Raw genomic sequence first — 26,754 nt, forward strand, 5'->3', positions numbered from 1 at the left:
TTTATTTTAATACTGTTTAAAACAAAATTAAGTTCAGACTTACTGGCTGTTGAAGTCAAAGAGCTAGTTTGGTTTAAAGTAGTAAAAGATATTTTGATTTTACCTGTGATTCTATTTATGGTATGTTTTAAATGAATGCAGTTGGAATTAAATCACTGACAGCAGATATTTTGTCCTATTTATTTTATTTTGTTTTGTTTTATTTTACATTTGTTGACCAGATATGTCTGGCTTGGCATAAATGTTCCTTTTCAGTGGAGGCACAGGGAGAAAAGCTCCAGTACATGCAGTAAAAACAAAATCTTTTAAGTTATACAATATCAACAATGTCAGGCAGAACACAATTGATGTAAAATTTACAATGTCAAAATATATAAAACAGTACCTATAAATAAGAGTAGTAAGGCTTCTTACACTAATACTTTATATAAATATAGTTAGTTAACTATGCAGTAGGATACATGTCACAATACGGAGTACCATGTTATTTACAAACGGTGGAAAGCAAAAGGTTGATTTAATTATGAGATATAAATGAAATGACTTGTAAAAGAGTTAAAAAAGGCATATGTAGAAGGTGGGGGTGGGTAAAGACATTGTGATAGTTGGTAACAGTAGAGATGAGCAGAGGTATAGTAAAAGAGAAGGAAGAAAGCAGAGATGTTATATTTATCCTGGATGTGTACAGCAACAGAGCCAGGATGGTGAGAGATGTTTTCTTAAATGTGTTTTCAATGACTTTTGGTTTTAAGAAGCCTGGAAGCATGTGGGATAGAATTCCAGAGGTAGCTACAGAGTTTGACTATAAGGTGGCTCCCAATGCATTTTGGGCTTTAGTGACTGAGACGAGGAGTTTGTCTTTAGAGCAAAGAGCTTTGGTAGGGTGGTAGTGTTCAAGCATGCCTTTTAGTGCTGGATACTTATCAGGGTAGTATATCAGAGTATGAGCTAGTAGTTGCTGACTGTAGGGGAGGTGATGTGGGAGTTCAATCCACTTTCATTGTTCTGATAACCACACTGTGTTTAACTTTAGAAGCAATGTTGAAACGTGAATTCTCAAAAAAAAGTGCTTTCTGACATTAACAAGTGTATAGCTGCAATAACGGTGCTGTTTCTCTGGCTCAGATGCTCTGGCTGCAGGCAGCATTCAAGAACAGTAAAAAAAAGCTGAAGTACCATTACGTATTATTATGATGGAGCATTCTAGGGACAACCCCGAGTGTGAAGGGAAGATAACAGGAGATTTGCTGGTGACAACCCCTACCCTACACCTGATGGAATTTTCATGCCACATTGTTAAATGACTGTTCATATCTTTCTTTGCATCTATTTCTGTCATTAGGGTGGAAGGTAATGGTTTTATATGGCATGACAGTAGCCCTCAGAAATAATGCTCGTCTTCACAGACAACAAAATTAGAGAACACTGAAGTCTGTTATTAAAAGAGAAAATGCAAATAATGCAGTTTTTCTGTTGTCTCACACCCTCACACCTTGGGTAAAGAAACGGCCCATTTCTCACATTAAAAAAAAAACTATAGTTTATATATATAAATATCTGATATATCTGTATGTTTGTGTGTATGTGTGTTTATATATATATATATATATATATATATATATATATATATATCTATATAAACTGGAGGCTGAGCTCTCTCATCTCAAAACTGGTGTAACCAGTCAGGAGGAGAAGGTAACCTCACACAACACAATTCCAGTATCACATAGTCCCACTACATCAGCGAACCAAACACATAAATACACAAAAACATACTCGGAGGCTCTAAATAAAAATCTACCTAAGCAACAGAGACCTCCAAAGCAGACATCCAAGCAAACGCTACCTCAAAACAAAACACACACAACACATAACCCACAAAGTCAGTGTGCCAAGCAGCCACAGCCCTTAAGGCTGAATAACACACCTGATACTCTTGTAATAGGTGACTCTATTGTCAGACACACTGACGTCCCGCTCACCAGGCTGAATAAAGAGAAGGTCACGGTGAGCTGCCTGTCGGGTGCTAGGATCCGCCACATAACGCAAGCACTCAGCTCACTCCAAAGCAAATACAAATATGACTCAGTCATTGTACATGCTGGTGTGAATGACCTGAGACGTACCTCCCTGGACTACATGAAAAGAGACATAGAGGAGCTCTCTGATCATGTAGCCCAGGCTGGTATGACCCTGACCTTGAGCAGCATCTTACCCTCACCTAGAATGATGCCACAGTACAAAGACAAAATTATCGATTTTAACAATTGGCAAAAATTTTGGTGTCATTCAAAGGGGATCCAGTGTCTGTCAGCCTGGGATGACATGCTCGACAAGCCACGTTGCTTCGCTAGGGATGGCTTGCACCTGTCACCACTGGGCTTTCGGATATTGGCAAAGGCTCTTGCCACCCCCATAGTGCCTTTTTTAGGCAAGGCTCAAAAGTCAAACCCACCCCATAGACAGCACAAGGAACAAGAAACTAAGGGTAATGCTGCTAAACGCCAGAAGTCTTAACCTCAAGATGCACGCACTCGAAGCTCTCCTCAGTATGGAGAACATCGATATCTGTGCAGTGACAGAAACCTAGTTCAAGGCTCCAGAGAGCACCCCAGCACTACCAGGCTATACCTCATATCATGCTTTTCGGCCCCAAAACCCGGACCGAACCACAAAAGGAGGGGGAGTTTCCATATTTATCAAGGATATCCACACCTCCAGGTTAGTGGCATTGCACGAAGTATCGGAGACCATCCATGTGCAACTAACAGTGGGCAAGACTGCTTTTCAGTTTATAGCATCATACAGACCACTCTCTCAAAGTCAGGAATCCCACTCGGCTTTCCTGAAAACATTGGAGAACATGAAGATCTCTCCGAACACCATTATATTGGGCGACTTCAACTACCCAAACATTGACTGGGAGCACTACTCAAGCCCCAGCACCTTAGCCCAAAGGTTCCTGGAAATTATAAACTCAAATGCTATGGAACAACTAGTCATCACTCCCACAAGAGGGGACAACATACTAGACCTGATCATTACCAACATGGGGACTCTATGCTCCACACCAGAATTATATCCCTCATTGGTAAGATCAGACCATAAATTAATTTCACTGGATGTCCACATCCCGACCCCACCCCAAGCCCAGAAAACCACAGTGAAAAACTTCTCAAAAGCAAACTTCTCACTTCTCAAAACCAAAGTGGAATCCTTCAAGGCCCCAGGGCCAGTGGAAACTATGGCCCAAACTGCAGAATCCTATATAAACGCATTCTACGGACATCTCCAGGAATGCATGGATCATGCTGTCCCAAACAAAACCAAAACCCAATCATCCAAAGGCAGGCATCCAGTCTGGTGGACCCCTGCCATAAATAAACTGTACAACAGAAGGAGGAAGCTACTACATGATAGAGCAAAATCCCTAATAGGGAAGGCATCTCTGATCAGTACTAGCAGAAAATTACAATCCCTCTTAAAATCCTCCAAGGCCAGCTTCGAGAGAAAAATTGCACAGGACACCAAAGACAATCATAAGGCTTTTTTCAGTTATGTTAGAAACCTGAGATGCAACTCCCAGACTTGTTCCGAGTTGATTCTAAATGACAAAAAATACACTGAACCAACAGACATCGCCAATATCCTGGCAGACAGGTTCAGTGCAAACTCCCCAAAAGAGCAAGTATCTATCCCGGCAGAGGGCTGCCTCCCAAACATCTCTGATGCTCAGGTGAAGGCTGCCCTCTCCAAAGCAAAAAACACTGCTTCCATGGGACCAGATGGCGTCCCAGGTTGCTTCCTACATGAACTCCAAGAGGAACTAATCCCTCAAATAAAACAACTTTACAATCTCAGCCTCACTACAGGATATGTGCCCACAGAATGGCGTACAGCAATAGTGGTCCCACTCCACAAAGGTGGAGCTTCTACGGACCCTGGAAACTATCGCCCCATAAGCCTGACTAGCTTAGTCTGCAAGGCTATGGAGAGGATCATCATGGAGCTCATAAACAAAGACATTGGGGACCTACAGACACTAGATCCTACCCAGTTCGGCTTTGTCAAGGGCAGATCCTGCCTTTTGAACCTGGTTGACTTCTTCGAAACAGTCACCAAAGCCATAGATGAAGGGAAGGTAGTCCACACAGCCTATCTGGACCTTGCAAAGGCATTTGACACAATACCCCACTCGGGCATCATAGATAAGCTATCCAGCTTAAATATAAACCCGTATGTCACAAGATGGGTCGCAAACTGGCTCAAAGACAGAACCCACAGAGTGAGAGTTGCTGGAGCCATGTCAGACTCGAAACCGGTCACAAGTGGCATCCCACAGGGTTCTGTCCTGGGACCACTCTTGTTCGGTATATACTTTTCCGAGGTACAGGCAAACGTGGGAGGACTATGGCTCACCAAGTTCGCAGATGACTGCAAACTGGTCGCCATAATCAACTCTCCCACTGACACAAACATCCTTCAAAAAGGTCTCACAGAGACAGATAACTGGTGCCAGCGCCATAGTTTAAAGCTAAATGCCAAAAAATGTATAGTCATACCCTTTGGCAAAAACAATGTGCCCACAAATTTCCACATAGGCGGAAACCCATTAAGTACAGAGAAAGTTATTAGGGACCTGGGGACCCAAGTTGATAGCAATCTCTCCTTTGAAAACCACATTGCCAAAGTGGTTAGAAAGACCTTCTACATAGCCCACCTCATCACGAAGGGTTTCACATCTAGATCAAGAGAGGTAATCATGCCCCTTTATTCATCCCTCATCAGGCCCATCATAGAATACAATGCCCCTTTTGGGATGTACCTTACCCGACACCTGCAGCAATTAGAAAGACCCCAAAAGTATCTCACCAAGAGGATCAAGGGTCTCAAACAGATGCCATATGCTGCTCGGTTAAAAACTCCAGCTCTACTCAGTTGCATACCGCCTACTTCGAGGCGATCTATGCCTGACATACAAAGCTATGTCAAATCCAGAATTAATGGACATGTTCCACCTCAGTAAATCTAAATCCCTTAGAACCACACGCTCGAGGGACTTGAACCTCAGCACAGAAATAAATAGAACTTGCTGGAGGGACAGGTTCATAACCCAGAGGCTCCCTTCGCTCTGGAATAGAATTCCAGTTCATGTGAGGCAGAGCACCTCACTGAATCTCTTCAAGAAGAATCTCGATAGGTGGATGGGGTATCGTAGGTTTGTCCCAGGGATTACTCCCGTGTCACTATTAGACAGAGGCACAGTAAACTAAACCTTAAAAAGGGCACAGTATACTCAAATCAAGGGGTGGCGTAAGCCATACAGAATTGGGCTAGGCTTATAATTGCCCCAGGGCAGATAGCCTAGCATGAACCTATGAACCTATATATATATATATATATATATATATATATATATATATATATATATATATATATATACTCCAAGATTGCACTTAGTGTACTGAAGTGCAATCTTGGAGTTGACATATATAAGTAGCAGGGGGTGTGGGGGGTGCAGGGGGCCTTGCCCCCCTGCTTACACTTGGTGGAAAGTGCTATGATTTATGTTGTTTAAACTCAGTATATGTATGATATGTGTTTTCAGTGTTTTGAGTTTTCAAGATTTTGAAGTTTCAGTTTTTTGGTTTCAGTGTTTTGAGCTTTTAGTGTTATGAAGTGTATACGTTCCCTATCAGAAGTCTGAAACACTATAAGCCTGAAAATCAAAATCCTGAAACCAAAAGCCTGAAAATTCAAAATCCCGAAAACCCAAAATCCCGAAACTCAAAATCCTGAAAACACAAAATGGACATACTGACGTCATTGTGGCTTTGCTATTGTTAGCCCTGTGGTGTTAGGTCATGCGTTGGGTTCAGGTAAGTGTGTGGTTGGTTTTATGTTAGGGTTAGGGGCGATTTAAGTGAGTTAGGGTTAGGGCGCAGGTTAGGCATGTATGCAATAGTGACAAATATTGGGGTTAGGGGCGGTTTAAGTGAGTTAGGGTTAGGGCGCGGGTCAGGTGAGTGTGCGATAGTGATGGACCTTAGGGTTAGGGTTAGGGTCAGGGTCAGTTGGTAGATATTAGTGTCTTTATAGTGACATATTAGCATTATTTGTGTTTTCAGGATTTTGAGTTTCAGGATTTTGGGTTTTCGGATTTTGAATTTTCAGGCTTTTGGTTTCAGGATTTTGATTTTCAGGCTTATAGTGTTTCAGGCTTCTGATAGGTAACTATATATATATATATATATATATATATATATATATATATATACACACACACATATATATATATATATATATATATATATATATATGTATATTATATATACATGATACACATAGATATACATTATGCACACACACACACACACACACATACACATATGTATACATATATATACATATATATATATATATATATATATATATGTATATATATATATATATATATATATGTAGGTGTACTGAAAAAGGACGTCTGACCCAAATGTTAACGTTCACAAGATCAACCACAAAAGGTCTACTTTGCAAACTTTAACGCACTACTATGTAGTGCATACAAAACAAAATTTAAAAAACAGAGTAAAACATTTTTTTTTTTCTTTTTGCAGGGAAGCAAGCCCCCTTGCACTCCCTATACCCGCTGATAATTATATATACTAATTCTAAGATTGCACATTCTCAGAGAAAGGGCATATTTCCCTACCCCAAGAATTGTGCAGTCTCACACACCTGTCAACCATCTGTATAGCTGACTAAATTTTATAGACTAAACAGATGTGGACCAAAGAGAGATTAACTTATATTCAGTTTCAGTTACACAGACAAACCATTCAGTAAAACTGCAGGAAAGACTCAGCCAAGCTTCTTCTTCTTTTTCTTTCGGCTTTTCCCGGTTAGGGGTCGCCACAGCGGATCATCTGTCCGCTCATGATTGGCAGTGGTGTTTTACGGTGTTGAGTTGCCAGCCCGGCGCCCAACCTTCCACAGAAGGCACACACATGCACACACTCACACCTAGGGCCAATTTAGAGTGTCCAATCCACCAACTGCATGTCTTTGGGATGTGGGAGGAAACCAGAGCACCCGGAGGAAACCCATGCGACCACAGGGAGGACATGCAGACTCCGCACAGAAGGCACCCCAGCCGAGACTCGAACCGGAGAACCTCTTGCTGTGAGGCGGTAACGCTAACCACTGCACCACCGTATCCACCCTAAAGACTCAGCCAAGCTAATGTCTTTAAATCTCTTGTAGTAGTGGCCTATGGGCGATATGTAAATGAGCTATTAAGGACATGTCAGTGTTTCAGATGCATGGCTTCCGAATGTCTACTGCTTTTTCTTGTTACTTTTTAAGTCTTTGTGAGTACATTTGGGCCAGTAAAGCCAAACCCCACAAGCTGTAGTCATGCTATGTTTCGGACTTGCAAATGGTAAAAAGGTTACACAGACAAACCATTCAGTAAAAACTGCAGAAAGACTCAGCCAAGCTAGAGTCTTCATTATGTAATACTTTAAACATCCGTAAGTTATGAGCATTTAGAAGACATTTAGTTGAAACACTGGTATGTCCTTAAGGAGTCGCATATACTGCATGGGCTTCCATTACAGGAGGTTTAAGCATTATACAATGAAGACTGTAGCTTGTATGTGTAGACACACACACACACACACACACACATATATATATATATATATATATATATATATATATATATATATATACCTGTTGACATGGTACTTTACGTCATTAAATCTAACATATTTACATTACAAAAATACACTGAAAAAACAACCAAATAAAAAGGAGAAAAAAGCATTACCTATCTGCTTAGAAATATTATCCACTATTATCTCAGACGTACTTATCAGGATTGGAGTGTTTCAAACATTTTCTCTCCTCTTTCCAGTGTTTTATAGCTTGCTTTCCTAATATCCAATCCCATGTTTTAGTCATTGCTCTTTAAACTACCTGACTACCACTCTAAATAATGGGAGGGAGGTGTTTGACAAAAGGGACCTGAAATACCCATATTCAAAATATTATACCAGTTTATTTAAATACTGTAGCCAAGGAAACCATTTGTTAAAGGATCTGTGCCTGTTCTTTTGTAGGATAACCCACTGTTCATCTTTCGTCTGTTCATCAGTTAACAAAATTAATTCCCTGACTTTGGTACTTCTTGAGACTTCCAGTGTCATATGATAACGTTCTTCTCTAATAGCAATATTATCCTCCATAAACAAGAACTATGTGAGCAAAGCTCCCCTTCTTTTCTCAACCCAGCAAGTTTAGTTAGAGGATAATACTCCTATCATATTCTTTGTGAGAGCTGAAAAACTTGCTGAGGCTCATCTCATGCTCAGGTAAGAATTTCACGATTTGGCATATTCTGCTCCAGATAATAAGGCTCTTATACCCTTACTTTACATCTCCAAAACATTGTCTTTGTATTTGTATCTTTTCTCTCCCCCCCCCCCCCAGTTGCTGGAATATCCTCACCCTAGACTTTAAGCTTTGTGTTATTAAGTAACTTGTACAGTTCTTGCTTAAATGTCCCTAAGTGTCACCAGTAATGGCTGACCAGCCATTTTCTGTTGCATGTTAAAACTAACAAAAAAAAAATAAACTTCCAGTAGATCCCTTTCATCTGTCTGCATCTGGCACCTAGCACATAAAGTGAATGTTAGGGTTTCATATATTGTAGTACATTAGGCACCGTCAACCCACCTTCTTTGTCTTTAGGCAGTAGCACTTTTTCCCCACAATATCCTTGGCTTGTCTTCCATCCAAGTAAAGTCATAGGAGCATAGGTTCATAGGAGGTCACTAGGCTATCGACCCAGATGTCATTTCAAGCCTAGCTGTTTCATACCAATGTAATGCCGTAGATACTTTTGTCAGTACTCAGGACTGTATTTAGTAATAACTGCCCATGTCCAGGAGGGTTGTGGATCCATCATTCATTTTTTTAGTTTAACTAATGACCCTTATTAGGTTGAATTCAAATGGCTTGACCTAGATACAGCACATGTGATGAGATTCCATTGCAATACCAGCTTCACTTTTGGCCACCTTATGTTTAAACTAGTCAAGTTAAGGCACTGCCCACCATTTATAGCTTTTCTTTGGAGAGCCAGGATGTTCCTCAAGAAGCAGCAGTACACTCTTCTTAATTTGACCCCCAGTTGTATGGCAGTTGGGGAGAGGGCATTTGGAAAAAATCAGTCCAGCATGCTGGAATCATTTTCTATTCTGGAATACAAAATCAACAAACTTTGGAAGGCTTCAAGACTAAACTGAAAGAGCATCTAAGCATTCAAGTGTTTTAGCGACATTTGATAAGTATGGTGTGTGTGTGTGTGTGTGTGTGTGTGTGTGTGTGTGTGTGTGTGTGTGTGTGTATGTGTGTGTGTGTGTGTGTGTGTGTGTGTGTGTGTGTGTGTGTGTGTGTGTGTGTGTGTGTGTATTGTTGCACTGAAAATTATTACTGAAAGTTATTGAGCATTCATGATGCTGAGTTTGGGATGCAGTGTGTTCATTTATCAAGTGTGACAGTTGTCATAATATGTTATTGTAGAGACTGCAGTTAATAATAGCATATTAAAGTGGTGCAGGGGATGTATAATTTAATCACTGTTTATGTTAGCATGCTGGCAGTCTCTTGTCTCTTGTGTTGTTGAAAGCTACATGGTGTGGACTTTTCACATTCCTTCACGATTGTGCACTTTATGAGTTAGTATACACACGCTAAGGTATGTGGGGGGCATAGCCCCCATGTAAAGTATCTGTTCTGCTGAAAAAAAAAAAAACATATTAGATAAAGAAGCACAAAGATTGGAGTAGAATGAATGAAACATTTGGGCCATGTGATTCTTTTTTTTTCTTTTTTTTTTAGGGGGTGTGGTTCTCCTCAGGACCATTGAGCTTACCCCCCAACAGTCACTCCACTGACCTGTTCATTCTCTCATGGGGCCATACATTCCTTAGGGCAAGAGGCGAGCATATTAGGAGTTGTGCCATCATATTTGAGGAGGATCAGGGTTTTCCTTTAAGCCCAGATTCTCTGTGCACAATCATTTACATTCAGGGGGTTTGTTTGCAGCAGGCCTTTGCAATGCATGCCACACCTCCATGCGATGCAGTCATATGTCCCTGCCCACTTATAGACCAGTACTTCCATGTATACCCAGTTTCCACTGAGTATTCTACCATAGAATGACGCACGCACACCCCCCCCCCAAAAAAGAGAGGCTAATCCTTGTCATTTCTGACCTCTGCCACACCAGCTCCTGGAGGTGCTGAAACTACTAGTCATATTATAGTTGTCTGGGTCGTAGTCAGAGCGGTATCTCTTGTCAATGAATCTGCCAACTGAACTGTGTTTCTCTCTATATTTCCTGATTGTGATGCCAGTGAAGCACAGAAGGTCCTACACAGTCTTACTAAGTAACTGTTGTGGAATTTTAACATATTTATAGAGGCAATTTTCATGTTTTTGCTGAGGGGGTGTAGAACTCATTTCTTTTATTCTTTCAAGGTTACTTGTTTTAGAGGTAGACATAATGGTAAAGGAATCTTTGTGTGTACACTAATCTGTTTTGTGGAATGTGTTGTACATGTAATACATACAGTGGACTGTAGATAGTAAGCTCTCTGAGTAGAGTCCACAGTGTATTTTTTCTAGTTAATTATAGGTCAGCTATTGTAACATTTAAACCCATTACATATACTTGTATCAAATACAGTTCTGGAATAACTAACCATAACTGTAGAGGTTTGAGTACATCACTGTTACAGTATTCCTTCCTTACCAGATATGCTCAGCTCAGACTCCCATGTAACAAAGCATTGCATTAAATGTTGGGATGAAGCTGCTGACACTTCCTCTAGGGAAGTAGCCACAAGTTCAGTTCTTCAAAGGTTTGCCAGACTTAGGCTGCAATCCTTGCTTGCTGATGTTGAAGTAAAACTTTTAGATGTGTTTGGACAAGGATAATCTTTTTCTAGCCGTCCTGCAGACTTTTTAAAGAAACTAGCAGAAAAAACTACAAGAAAAACCTAGCCAAGCTAGAGTTTTCACCGTGCGATACCTTAAACCTACTGTAATAGAGGCCCGTGAGATATATGCAAATGACCCCTTAAAGACATCAAGTGTTTCAGTTGTATGGCTTCTGAATGTCCATGAATTTCTACTTTTTCTTTTTAAGCCTTTGTGGATACAGAGCTGTGGAGAGCCCACTGGCAATGCAAGGCTATAATGCCGCACACACATTTAGACCAGCTACTACACAGACAGGGACTAAAGGTGGAGGTGGTGTGATTTACATCAAAAATAAATTTACCTGAAGGCTGGTTAAACAGGACAATGCATTTGAGCTTCTCCACATTCAAATCACAGTAGGCAAAATCCCGAACTACTTTCTTGCAAGGTATAGGTTCCCCTCTATGACCAAGGAAACCCATAACGTGCATTTAAACTTATTGGAAACAATCCCCATCCAGCCCAATACCATATTCATACCTCTCAACTGTACAGATTTTCGCAGAATGTCCAGATTTTTGCCTCATATTTTGGTCTGTTTGGCAGATCATTGAAGTTTGACGTCAGAAAATAATGACAAGACAGTTGAGTTTCATACTTCATACACTTCAGGACGTTCATGCTAATGCAAAACCTGTATTTCTATCTACTTTCTAAGTTTGTAAGAGCAGTACTCAAAAGTGTCCCTATTTTTGGGCCTTTGTCCCTCCATTATTTTTGGCTTTGTCCAGATTTCTTGATCTAAGAGGTTGAGAGGTACGTTCATGGGCAGCTTTAATTACCCCACTATTAACTGGGAATCATATGCAACACCAGACGTGCAGGCACAGAGATTTCTTTTACTGGATTTGGCCCTCACTAATATGGGAGAGTGCTGCACACCCCATAGTGTAATGTCTTCTCTGGTAAGTTCAGACCACAGAATGGTCTTCATCTCCTTTGAAGTAAAAATAAAACCCAGAATACCAGTTAACATTGGAATGTTCAGGAATTACTCTGAGGCTGACTTCCTACTATTAAGTGATAATCTGACAAAATCTGAAGCCCCCTAAACCATGAAAACACTGCTACTTATGTGGAATGTTCACAGAAACCCTATACAAGCATGTTAATAGCTGCATAGAGGCAGCTGTATCCTCCAGGAAGAAGTACAGAACTAACTCGAAAAGCAAGCCACCCTGGTGGAATCACAATAGGCCATGTAACAGAAAGAAGAAAATCGTGGCAAAAATTCAGATGTGTAGCAGCCAGCAGGGTAAAACTACTTTTATCAAACTAAACAAGAAACTCAGAGGACAAATAAACTCTACCAAAGCCAAATATGAGGTAAGTTTAGCTTCCCAGGCTAAGGACAATCACAAGGCATTCTTTAGCTGTCCACAATCTCAAAGGCAATACATAATTGTATGTGGAGCTCATTGTTAATGGAGCCACCTATACTGAGCCAAGAAACAAAAGGATGAATATAAGGTGAAGGATCAGATGAGAAGGCAAGAAATGTGGAAAATGCATAAATATAGTGGCGAATATAGAAACCTCTTGGAACAACATCATGTACATCAGGATCGAATGAAGGAATGGTTAAGGAGAGGTGAATTTAAATCAGAAGATGAAAGGTTAATATTGGCAGCCCAAGACAGTGGACTACATACACGGTTTACAAAGTCCACTGAACATGTGGGAGAAACAGATAAATGTAGGTTTTGTAAAACAATTGGAAACAGTGGCACATCTTGTTGTTGGATGTGATATACTAATGGCAGAAGGACTGTATACTGAAAGGCATAAACATGTGGCAAGACTGTTTTATTGGGATTGTACAAACATTATAATATCGAAGTAGCTGAAAAATACTGGAAACATGAGCCACAAAGCATTATAGAAAATGATGAAGTTTATATCACATGGGGTCATCCATCATCAACAGTTCAAAAAAAGATGTGAGAAAACAAGATATAGTAGTCTGTGAAAAGAAGACAAAACTAACATTGATCGTTGAAATTGCTACACCCAGGGACTACAGTGTCTTACTTACAGAGAGATAAAAAGTAATAAAATACCAGGATTTGCAGGCAGAAACTAGGGCAATGTGGAAGAAGGATACCCAAGCAGTTCCAGTAGTAATAGGAGCAATGAGTTTTTTAAAAAAGAATTTGCAATCATACTTAGATATGTTACCTGTACATGTAACTCCATATGAATTGCAGAAGGAGTCATTACTGGGCACATTACAGGTGCTGCAAAGAGCACTTCAGGCTAACAACAAAGATTGAAACAATGCTAATTTCATGAACTTTAATCGTGCTTTGACTTAGGAATGGAGTCCATTCCTATCATGGTATTAGAAACCCAAAAGTCTAGGAGAAATTAAAAAGTCAGAGGAAGTAGCAAACCTACTGGCAGACAAATTCAGCTCTAACTTTACCCATCACTCCCTTTCAACCTACCCTCATTAAATACCATCAAATATAACTCCCCCTGTTATCACTAGCAAACAGGTCCTTAATGCTCTCTGAAAAGCCAAGAACACTGCATTGATGGGCCCAAACAATATCCCAGGATGCCTTCTAAATAGCATGAAACATGACCAGTCTGGCTGTCTGGAATTTCTATTTAACTATAGTCTCCAAACAGGCTTCATGCCTCACAAATGGAGAGCAGCAACAGTCATCCCTCTGCACAAATGTGGGCCATCTACAGACCCTGGTAACTAAAGACCCATACTTATCACTAGTCTCATATGCAAAGACTTGTAAAGAATTATTATGGAAATGATCAATAATAACATAGCAAACCTCCAGACACTGGGCCCAACCCAGTCTGGTTTCATCAAAGGTAGGTCATGAATACTCAACCTGGGGGACTTCTTTGAGAAGGTCACCAAAGTAATGGATGAGGGTAGAGTGGTTCACACTGTCTGCCTTGACCTGGCCAAAACATTTGATACAATATGCACTCAGACATTGTAGATAAACTCAGTAGATTATCCACAAACTGAAATAACTCCGTAAAAAAATACTGCGAATACACCTATGAGTGCCCAACGTTAATGATACAAATAAAGATGAAGAAATAAAAAATAAAAAATAATACAAGTAGTCTAAAACTTTCATCTCTACAGCTGCCACTGGTACAATACATAATACTTCATGTATGAAATATTATACTAAAAATAATATAATATTAACAACGTGATCATATTACTTCCTATAAATGCTTATAAATAAATACATCGAAATACTATTCTAGGTTAACGTCTATCTACTATAAAGACATCATATAAAACTTCATTGACAATGATAACTACATTTATGAACAAAAAATGAAAAATGAATTATAAGAAAAATGTTTCTGCATCGATGCAGTACATGTATAAATGTATAAAGAAAACTACTTGTATTATTTTTTATTTCTTCATCTTTATTTGTATCATTAACGTTACGTATAGTGTGGAAACACAGTTGTGTCACTTTAAATATTCGAATATGTGTTGGCGCCAAAAAAGGCATTTAAGGGCTTGAGTTTAATTGTTTTGTGAGTTCTGAGGAAGCCCTGTAATATTGGGTGAAAGCGCTTAACTGTGTTCATTCTCTGTTCATTTTCTTTCGTATTTTTACAATAAAAACAAGTGATTTATTTGATTTTGGTCGTTCGTTCGTTTGGCTACAGCATCGGATCACCGCGTTACAAAATTGGGCACTCATAGGTGTATTCGCAGTAATTTTTTATGAAACTCAGTAGATTAGGTATAAACATTTATGTCACCTGGAGGGTAGTCATCTGGCTCAGAGGCAGGACCTAGGAAATTAGAATTGGGGAGTCCACTTCTACATAGATGCTAAGTCAAGGGCCAGTGGCTGAATGAATTTGTAGATGACTGCAAATTAGGAGCAGTCATAGAATCCCCCACTGACACAAATGTTCTCCAAGGAGGGCTGACACAGACAAATAACTTGTAGCAGAACTATGGACTACAACTGAATGCTAAGAAATGCATAATAGTATCCTTTGGGAAGTCATCCAGCCCTGGTAACTGTCATATTCACAGCACACACCTAAGAGTTGACCCAGCAGTCAGGGACTTGGGGACACACATAGACAATAATCTGGCCTTTGACCATCATGTACCTACAGTATTGAAGAAATAATTCTATGCTGTGCAACTTATAAACAAAGGTATGGCATTTAGGACCAAGGAGATCACTGTTACACTGTATTCAGCATTCATCAGACCTATCATTGAGTACAGTGCCCCCTTTGGTATGCACCTAAACCAGGCACATCCAATAATTGGAAAGTCATCAGAGGTTCCACACTAAAAGAATAAAGGGTATAAGTAAGATGTCCTATGCAGACCACCTCAAGGCTCTATCCCTGTATCCAGTCTCCTACAGAATGTTGATGGGAGATCTATGCCTGGCATAAAAGGCATTGTCAAACCCACCCTGCTGGACTTCCTGCATATCCCCAAAACAAACAGCACCAGGATCACCTGTTCTAAAGACTTAAACCTTGCCTGTGATATAAATAGGACCTGCTGGAGAGACAGGTAAGTATCCCAGAGATTACTCCTTCTCGTGAACAGGCTCTTTATCCATGTGAAGCAGAGTTTCTCCATAACCCAATTCAGGTGTAGCTTGAACAAAATGGTTGGGGAACAGGAAATTCATCCCTGGTTTGGCACCTATGTGTATAATGGACACGGGCAGCCTGTAAATGGTTCTTCTCTCAGGCCCCTCCTTGTAAATGTTTCATCTCCTAAGCCCCTGCTTACACTTATCAAGGTACCAGAACTTCAAGTCAAGCTAATAAAATTGTTTTGTCGAGCTAGCTAATAAAATTGTTTTGTCAAGAAGCTAACAAAATTATTGTTTTGTTGGGCCAGTTTTGGTGTGCCCGAACCGCTTATTTTTTATCAGTTATTTTTGTCTTTGCATTTATTTTCCATTATTCTAAGGTATCAGAAGTTATCAGAAATGTTGGATGCATGGCTAGGCTTAAAAAGGTCCTCATGGTCATTAGCCTGCATACACCTGTGAACATATGAACCTATGTACATCATATTGATCAGTGCTGCATTAGCCTTAGCTACATGGATTATATCTTGCTAAGGATATAACAGCTGGCCAACCTCAGAAGCTTCAGAGCACCTTACATGCATGCAAACATCTATGCAGCTCAAGCTGAGCTGACTAAATGATATGTTTGGATGCCAAGCCCTTCAGAGCTTTACTGCTGCTGAAGAGTATGATCCTCTGAGGCTTTTAAGGATTGATGGTTGGCTTGTGCTTTACCTTTTCTGGGCAGGTAAGTTTAGTTTGGGGAAAAAACTTCTATTTAATAATTTTGTTTTGTTTATTATTTCTTGTGACATAGGCAAACTTACATTTATGTAAAAGTAATCAGACTATATTAAAAAGTTCACATTTACAGACATTATACATCACAAATAATTTTCTGAACAGTAAACAATATAATCAATCCAACATTACATAAATTATTCAGTTCCTACCTTATGTGAACCCTCATTGCTCCTTCAAAGCATTTTTCCTGCATGTATTGTTCCCATAATTTCCATTTTTTCTATATAACTACTGTCCTTTACTAAAGATCCCAGTTCTTGTTATTTTATCTCTGTTGCAAATTTCATTACTTCAGATATGATTGGTTTAGACTTTGAATTCCATTTTCTAGTAATTGCTTTTTTGGCAGCCACCAGAATTAAACTTAACAAGGCTTTATTATGTCTAGGCAGTTCAGATCCTGTATCCCAGCTCAAAAACTTAATTTCCTTAGTTACACTCATTTTATCACCCAGTACTCCTGACAAAGTACTCTGTATGGATTTTTTAGTTTGCCAACTGATTATACTCCAGAGTCGTGTGCTGTCAGGTACCCCTTTCTTCCCTATTACATCTCCAATACTTGCCATCTACCTGAGGAAAAATTCTTTGGAGTCTGCTTGGGGTATAAAAGTACCTATGCAAACACTTCCAAGCAAAAATCCTAAATCTTCTAGACTTTGTTGCATATTTGGGAGACATGCGTATATTTTCCCTAAATCTTCTAGACTTTGTTGCATATTTGGGAGACATGCGTATGTTTTCCTTAAATCCTCTAGACTTTGTTGCATGTTTGGGAGACATGCGTATGTTTTCCCTAAATCTTCTAGACTTTGTTGCATATTTGGGAGACATGCGTATGTTTTCCCTAAATCCTCTAGACTTTGTTGTATGTTTGGGAGACATGCATATGTTTTCCCTAAATCTTCTAGACTTTGTTGCATATTTGGGAGACATGCGCATGTTTTCCCTAAATCTTCTAGACTTTGTTGCATATTTGGGAAACATGCGTATGTTTTCCCTAAATCTTCTAGACTTTGTTGCGTATTTGGGAGACATGCACATGTCCTCCCATTGTTTGTTGTGGATTGCTTGTCTAATGTCTCTTCCCATTCTTTTCTGATGTCCTCTGATTGATTCTTATTGTTATTGTGCAATGACTTGTATGACCTAGTAATTATCTCCTTTTAAGCAGCAGCTTTTGTTCTAGATTTAACCAAAGACTCAACCAGTACAGGCATTTGATTTAAGAATCCCCCTTCCCTTTCTGTTTGCATATACTCTGATATTGACACCTGATAGGGAAGGCAGTCTGTACCTGCAGTCCAAACATCTTCTTGGCATCTTCCCATTCTATTGTCATTCCCTTTCTAATTATTTATTCTCAATACCTTGGTTCCATTGCCAGTTTCTCCAGTACATTTCAGCCTTCTCTTGCCTGTTCTCTGTACCCCTAATTGTAGTCATCCCTATCATCAGAATCTCCTTTCACATGTTGGCTTAGTTCTTAAAATACTTTCTTCTAATTTATCAGTATAATAGGGTAATCCCTTTTATTTTTTCTAAGCCTTTTGGGTTTCTAATACCATGACAGGAATGGACCCCATTCCTAAACCAAAGTAGGATTCAAGTTCATGAAATGAATATTGTTTCAATCTTTGATGTCAGCCAGAAGTGCTCTTCGGAGCAACTGCAGTGTGCTCAGTAATGACTCCTTCTGCAATTCTTATGGAGTTACGTTCATCAATAACATATCTAAGTTGTTGTTTGTCTTTCGGCTTTTCCTGATTAGGGGTTGCCACAGCGGAACTCCGGTCTGCTAATGATTGGCAGTAGATTTTTACAAACGCCAAGGTGCCAGCTCTACGTCCAGCCTTCAACGAAGGCACGCCAATTTTGCGCATGTCTTTCGAACGCCCACCCAACTGCTGGGAGGACTTGCAGATTCCACACAGAAGGCACTCCCTGGACTCCAGCCAAGAATCGAATGGGAGAACCTCTTTCTGTGAGGCAACAACGCTACCGCTGCACCACCGCATGATTGTAAAATCTTTTTTATAAAACCTGTTGCTCCTACTACTGTTAGGACTGTCTGGGTATTCTTCTTCCACATTGCCCTAGTTTCTGTCTACAAATCCTGGTATTTTATTAATTTGTGTGTCTGTCTGTATGTAAGACACTGTAGTCACTGGGTGTAGCAATTTCAATGATCAATGCTACTTTTGTCTTTTCATTGACTATTATATCTGGTTTTCTCACATCTATTTTTTGAACGGTTGTTAATGGATGATCCCATGTGATATAAACTTTATCATTTTCTGTAATGCTTTTTGACTCAAGTTTCCAGTGTTTTTCAGCTACTTCAGTATTGTAATATTTGCACAATCCCAAATGCAACAGTCTTGCGACATTATTATGCCTTTCAGTATATGGTCCTTCTGCCATTAGTATATCACAACCAGCAACAAGATGTGTGACTGTTTCCAGTTCTGTTTTACAAAACCTACATTTGTCTGTTTCTCCCACATGTTCAATGGACTTTGTAAACCAACATGTACATAGTCCACTGTTTTGGACTACGAATGTCAACCTTTCGTCTTTTGGTTTAAATTTGCCTCTCCTTAGCCATTTCTGTGTTCGATCATCATCCTGTTCCACTTTGAATTGTAACTTTCTAGTTGTGTTATGTGTAAGAGCCTTAACTGTGTAGCTGTAAAATATCCCTTCAAATCAGGTAATCCTAAATCTCCTTGTCCTGTTGAAAGGATCATCTTATCCTACTTGACTCTCACTAGCCCTCCCAGATAAAAATCCTTAAACCCTTTAATTGCTATCCACTTCTCCTGTTGTGCATAAAAATATGCCTGACCTGTTTATAAAATTAAAGGGACTATAAACACTTTGTCTGCTTGTATCTTGTTTTCCATATCCATAGGCTAGAGATTCCAGTTTTTTAAATTTTTTTGTATTATCTTTTTTCACATATCCTTAGCTTTCATAACAGTGCCCTTTTTAACCCATAGTCTTAAATACTTAATTTTATCATAGCCTCATAAATATGGGTATCACTGAACCAGTTCATGTGTGAGTACATAGTTTACATCTCTAGTTTTTTTTTTATCTTCATTAATTTTGTATCGCAAAAACAACTGTCTCAGAATGTTTCACAACATTGAGAAGTCCTTTTCTGTTTCTATCAGGCACAACATAACATCATCTGCAAATAAAGACAACTTGTCTTGAATACCATACCAATTATATCCTTGAATTTCTGAGTTCCTCATTTTCTTTGCCAATGGTTCTAAATATAACACAAATAAAGGGGAAAGAGGACTCCTTTACCTGGTTCCTCTGTTCAGACACAATGTATTTGAGAGGAATGGTCCTACTTTGATTTTTGCCTCCATTCTTTCATACATCCTCTTAACCGTATTATTTTATCAGGAAATGCAAAGGCTTCCATTGTCCTACTCATAAAATCCGAGCCTACTCTGTTGAATGCTTTCTGTGCATCAAGATCCACCAATAACAGCAGTATTTCCCTACATTCTGCTTCCCTCTGGATCATCATTGTTCTACTAATGTTGTCAACTGTTTGTTTCTACTCCAAAAAAAAAAAAACATTGTTCCATTGTCTATCAGTTTTGACAAAAATGTTGTCATTTTTTTTAGCCATTATTGACATAACACTTCATAATCATGGTTTAAAATTAAAATGGGCCTATATGATTGGTGGTGTGTTTACTGTCTTTAGATGTTACAACCACCACAGCTTTTCTCCAGGATGTTAATGATTCTGCTCCTTTTAATACTGTTAACAAAACCTTCCATATTTCTTCTCTCCTAGCTTCCAAACTTCCACCAAAATACCACCTATTCCTGGAGACTTTAATGTAGCTTGGTTATACATCACTATTTTTATCTCATTTACCTTAACAGTTAGATGTTCGTCATGTTTCACTTATGCAGTCATTACACTTGGGTCATCCTGCTGGCAGGCGAACAGCAGTCGGCCCGAGTTCCAAAGTCTTGGTCCGGCATCGGTTACTGTCGCTCCTTCCCTGACGTCAGTGCACCAGGGGTATAAAAGTTGCAACCGACACCATTTTCTTCAGTCTTTCTTGCCGCGCGGTGCCCAAAGCAAAAGCAGTTCGCAAGTGCTGGTCGGCCGACTCCTGAGATTTTCAAAATTGAGTTTCTGAACCGAAGTCTTCAATAAAGCTAAGTACCCCGTTGGGGAAACTTTTTCTTGCTCCAGACCGATGTCAGTAAAAGTTAATAATTGTATTTCTTGTGGGAAGCAAATACCTCATAAGGACTTTCACTCTTAATGTATTCCTTGCCTAGACCCTGACCACGACATCACCAGTTGTCGGTTTTGTGCTAGATTTAATAAACGCACTATTAAACGTCGGTTTGATTTTGCTTTACATTATTTTGGCTGAAGGTTTAATTACACAATGCCGTCAGAACAACCGACGACAGGAATGTATAAAAAATGCAAAGACAAGGAAAAGGACAGGCATCCGAGGTCCAAAACCAATGATGAAGCCTCTTCTAGGCCAGTCGCTGGTTCGCCAGTTCTCAGTGAGGCACTTTCGCAGCCCCTGACACCCACTACCTCAGAGCCACAGGCCGTAACCGAAAGCCACGTGGAGACACCGAGGCCTGTGGAAACTCAAGGTATTGGGCCTATGGAACTATTCCCTCAGATGGGTCCAGAGCCGCTGAGCAGGCATCGGCTTCTGAGGGTGATTTCAGACCTTCACAGCTTACAATCAAGCCCACTACAGCAGCAAAGGCAAAGTCAAAAACACCATTAAAGGCAAGGAAACAAGTACAGCATTCTCCAGAACAGTCAGCCATGCCAAAGAAACAGATGCTTAAAATGGCCGAAGACCTAATTACTTTAATCAGGGGTTCCCATCCCCCTCCTGACAAAAGGCCTAGGCAAGACACTGATTATGATTCCTCTGACCAGGTTTCCATTTCCTCTGATTCCTCTTCTGATCAGGGATATTCTCTCCCTCCCTATGAGGACTCTGATGCAGAAGAGTCTATACCTTCAGCCTCTCCGCCTGAGGATTATTCTTTTGGGGAAACCCTGCACACCATGAGGGTGCATTTCCATTGGGAGAGCCAGGATTATTCAGAATCCAAGAAAAGGCTCAGAGACTTTTATTGCCTCAGCACAGGCCCCTGGCTACTCCCCCTGTGCTTGATATTGTTGATGATGTTTTTTCTGAATCCAGTCTATCCCCTGATTCTTTACCCCCTGCACCAGTCTAGCCAGACAGGTACTACAGGATCCCTGATTTTCATAAATCTCTTTACAAAAACCCCACTGCAGACCCAGAAACAATTTCTCAGGGTCCTAAAGGGGTTAAGGCTTCCACTGCTAAGAATCCTGTCCCCTCGGATAGGGATTCCAGAGCTCTGGATAGATGGGGTAAAAAGTTTACACTTCTGCTACTTTAGCTGTAAGGGCTTTAAACTGCCAGTTTCACATGCTTAAATATCAACAGTACCTCATGTCATTGTTAAAACAGAAAATGGTTTCAAATTCAGAAAGTCCTGACAGTAAGGAAATGCAGGATTTATTGCATGCAGTTGAACAAGTGGGAAAGCATACTCTGCAATGTGGTTTTGATTCCTTAGAGGCTTCTTGTAGAGCCGCAGTTACAGGCTGTGTCATTCGAAGGCATGCTTGGTTGAAAGAACAGAGTTTACCTGATCATATTAAAGTAAAATTATTGGATGCTCCATTACAGCATGATACTTTGTTTGGTGTTAAGGCAGAAGAGGTGTTAAAGAGAGTGGAGGATAAAGCAAAATCAATGCAGACAGTGAAAGATTTCTTACAGGTTCAACCACCTAGATTTAGCAGAAACTGGCCTTCAAAAAATTGGTCCTTTCCAGTGTCAGACAGGCCACAAAGAGGCAGATACAGATGCCCAAGAGGCAGATCTCAGCTCCAAGGCTCATACAGACCTAGACAATGGGGTGCTTCAGCCCCCAAAGGAGGGGAAGACAAATGACAAATCACAACCTTATAGGAAACAGTCCCAATGACTTCCCTCTACAAATGTCAAGCACTTACCTTTTGACTGCACCCCTAGGGGGAAAGCTAGCACTTTTCTCAAAAAATTGGCACATGATCACCCAAGACCAATGGGTGCTGAATATTGTTTCTCAGGGTTACAGGTTCCACTTCCACACGCTTCCAAAATTAAAAGGTATGCCAGACCTGCCACAAAACCAATGGGCAGAGGCACAAAAGCAAATTGCTGCTCTTATGGACATGGGAGCTATTCAAAAAGTTCCACGGCAAGAACAGGGACAAGGATTTTACTCAAGACTTTTCTTAGTTCCCAGAATGGACAAAGCCTGGAGACCAATACTGGACCTGTCAATCCTAAATACTTTCCTGGATGTTCCAAAATTCAAAATGTTAACACTACAGCAACTTCTGCCCATGCTGGGCAAGAAGGCTTGGCTAGTTACTTTGGACCTCAAGGAGGCATACCTGCATGTCCCAATCAGACAATCTTGCAGAAGATACCTCAGATTCATAGCAGGCTCAATGCATTACCAAGTCTCTGCACTGCCCTTTGGCTTATCTACTGTGTCCAGGGTCTTCACAAAATGCCTGGCACCAGTAATTGCATTTTGCAGACAAAAAGGAATTCAAATATATCCCTACTTGGACGACTGCCTTATTCAAGCAGAGAGCAAGGACATTCTTCTAAAGCATCTGGCGTTTGTAAAAAGATTACTAATTTGCCTAGGGTACACAGTAAACGAAAAGAAATCAAAACTAGTGCCCTCTCAAGAGATAATATTCCTGGGTGCAAGCTTAAATACCACTGCCCAGATGGCTTATCTCACGCCAGAAAAACAAAGACAACTGACTCATTACTTTCAAATGATGGCAACAAAATCCCAGCTCCTTGCAAGAAAAATTCTGCAGGCCCTGGGCTTCATGGCATCCTGCATTCTACTAATTCCATATGCAAAACTGCATATGAAGAAACTACAATGGTATCTAAAAAGTGTTTGGACTCAGCATTGTCACAGCCTGGAGACAATCATAACTTTAATTCCCTGCCTACAACAGGAGTTTCGATGGTGGTCCCAGGCTTGTCACCACAACAAGGGACAGCCTTTCACCTTACCCGCAGCCAGGCAGACAATAACAACAGATGCATCGGATTATGCCTGGGGGGCACATATGGCAGGAAAATGTATTCAGGGCACATGGTCCAAGGAACAAATGCATCTTCACATCAATCAAAAAGAGATGCTAGCTGTACAGAATGCCCTGACAGCTTTCAAGAACCTACTACATCCAGGACAACTATTAATAAAGACGGACAACACCACAGTTATGTGGTACATAAACAAGCAAGGGGGCACACATTCCTACCCCCTATGCAGGCAAGCTGTGACTTTGTGGAACACAGCACTGACCTATCAAGTACATCTGCAGGCACAATTCCTGCCAGGAACAAAAAATACACTGGCAGATGAACTAAGCAGAAATCTCATGGATCCTCATGAATGGAAGCTAAATCCACAAGTGTTCAGCATGATAACGAGGAAATGGGGATGCCCAGACATAGATCTTTTTGCCTCCCCTCACAGTTACCAAATACAGAAATTTTGCACAAGAACATCACTCTCAAGCATGGAAAGTGGATGCTCTATCATTCAGCTGGAAAGGCCTGACAGTCTATGCCTTCCCTCTGATGCCTCTTCTTACCAAGGTGCTACTAAAAGACAAGAAAGGCCAAAAATGATCCTGATTGCCCCAGACTGGCCACGCCAGCACTGGTACCCAATCCTAAAGAGTTTGTCTCAAGACCCAGCTTGGCTTCTACCTCAAATTCCTCATCTTCTGACACAACAAAACAATCAGATTCTGCACAGTCAACTCAGAACCTTAAACCTGGCAGCATGGCAAATAATGTAGCCGCTCAGACTGCACCTCTCTCTAAAGCTGTTATGGATGTCATGTTAGAAGCCAGGAGGCCCAGCACTAGGAAATCTTATGCAGATAAATGGAAGAGATTCTGTGCTTGGAACCAGGCACATGGACTCGAACCACTTGTCCCTAATATACCTCAGATTTTACAATACCTAACTGAGATGCTGGACAAACGATTATCTTTCTCATCTGTTAAGATCCATGCCTCTGCCATTTTGGCCCATTACAATACAGAACCTCCTATTTTTTCACATCCTCTACTACGACAGTACCTCAGAGGGGCAAAAAATATAAGACCCCCAAGGAGAGCACCAGTACCAACCTGGGACCTCAATTTTGTTTTAGAAAAACTCACACTGCCTCCTTTTGAACCAGCCAGCACAGCTGATCTAAAATTCTTATCATGGAAAACTGCTCTGCTCCTAGCAATAACTTCAGCAAGAAGAGTCTTAGAGTTACAGGCATTAATGGCTGTGGAACCTTTCCTCATTTTCCATCAGGACAGGGTTTCTGTAAGGACAAACCCAACATTCATGCCAAAAGTGGTCTCTAATGTGGCCTTAAACCAAACCACTAATTTACCTACATTTTACCCAAATCCCCAGAATAAAGGGGAGAGACTTCTGCACGCTTTGGATATACACAGACAGCTATGATTCTACTTGGACAAAACAGAAGCTTTCAGAAAAACTGAGCAACTGTTTGTAGCCTATGCTGCAGGATCACAAGGAAAACCTATTACAAAGCAGACAATCTCAAAATGGGTAGGACACTGTATCCGCTTCTGTTATGTACAACATGGCAAATCAGTGCCTAAGGGCATTAGGCCTCATTCTACCAGAGCAGCAGCCACTTCAGCAGCTTTCCTCAGAGGAGTACCAACCAAAGATATTTTAGAAGCTGCAACCTGGAGCTCAGTGCACACTTTCACCAAGCACTACCACTTTTTTCTCTACTCTAAATCCAGAGCAGACTTTGCCACTGCAGTTCTGCAGGGCCTGGTAGCCTCTCCAAATCCAGTTTAGACCCAGCCGCCCAACCTCAGTTTTGGGATTCTACCCAAATGTAATGACTGCAACAGTGAAACACGATGAACATAGTACATTTGTGTACCTACCATAAATGTAGATGTTCGAGTGTATTCACTGTTGCAGTCCTGGTTACCCACCCACCATCCCCCTTTTTTCATTGCTGGGACTTTTCTGTACTTCTCATCTCTATACAACCTATGTGGTGTATTTGCTTGCAGATGAAGGAAATGTTTATAGTAATATATGCATGTTTTTTGTCATAAATTTATCTTTCCAGCCTTCCTATGTGGGGGCACCTGACATCTGGGGCAAGAAAAACTGAAGAAAATGGCGTCGGTTGCAACTTTTATACCTCCTGGTGCACTGACGTCAGGGAAGGAGCGACAGCAACCGACGCCGGACCAAGACTTTGGAACTCGGGCCGACTGCGGGTCACCTGCCAGCAGGATAACCCAAGTGTAATGACTGCAACAGTGAATACACTCGAACATCCACATTTATGGTAGGTACACAACTGTACTTTGTTGAGCCTCATCTACCTCTAACCTTGGCATATGTAAGTCTTCCATAAATATTTACAATTGTGATTTTTCTTAATTTCCCCACTTCCCTGCTTTACACAAATTTTCATAAATTTTCCGAAAAATCTCTAAATACCTCTGTAAGATCTATGATTATTTTTCTTGTCACGTGATCCCTAAATTTGGCAATAATCCTTTTTACATTCTGCTACCTAAGTTGTTGGGCCAAAAGTTTTGTTATCAAAAAACAGTTGCTTAACAGCAATCTTTCCAAACTCATGCATATTATCCAGGTACTGACGTATTTTATCCTTTAGCACTCTGTAATTGTGCCTCTTCTTGTTTTGTGATAGTCCCCTTATTTTGCAATACTTTAACTTTGGTCAGACCCTCTAAATAATTTGTGTTACTTCTTAACCATATCTCTTTTTGTTTTATTTTTACCCTGTTTTTAAGCTCCACTTACAGATTTTCCCTACAAGCTCTGTGCTGTAATTCTAACATTTTTTTGAAACATCTCTTCTTCATCAGTCAAATACTCAGACAGCCTTTTCTTCATTTTGACCTCTGAGTTTTGTGGTTCTATCAGCTCTTCTGAGTATCAGTTTACGTTTTCATCAAAATTTTCCACCCTTTTGTTATTTGAGTTGATATAATCCTTCAGTGTTTTGATAATTTCAGTCTGGTCTATATTACTTCATCGAAGTTTTATTTCCACTAATACCTAACCATCGAACCTTGCGCATCAGACATCTGTTCATCGAATGTTCACATTAGTGAACAGTTTTCATAGGGAAGGGAGTTAGTTGGTCATTATTAGA

General features: G+C 40.4%; 1 protein-coding gene across 3 annotated transcripts in view; it reads left to right on the forward strand.

Moving 5' to 3' along the window:
• Positions 1-26,754, forward strand: part of LOC122798472 (flap endonuclease 1-like) — a 444,201-nt gene that overhangs the window by 233,072 nt on the left and 184,375 nt on the right. The gene's annotated exons all lie outside the window — the stretch shown is intronic.

This window comes from Protopterus annectens, chromosome 3.part1 (assembly GCF_019279795.1).
Source record: "Protopterus annectens isolate FY-2018-M chromosome 3.part1, PAN1.0, whole genome shotgun sequence".
Taxonomy (NCBI): Eukaryota; Metazoa; Chordata; order Ceratodontiformes; family Protopteridae; genus Protopterus; species Protopterus annectens.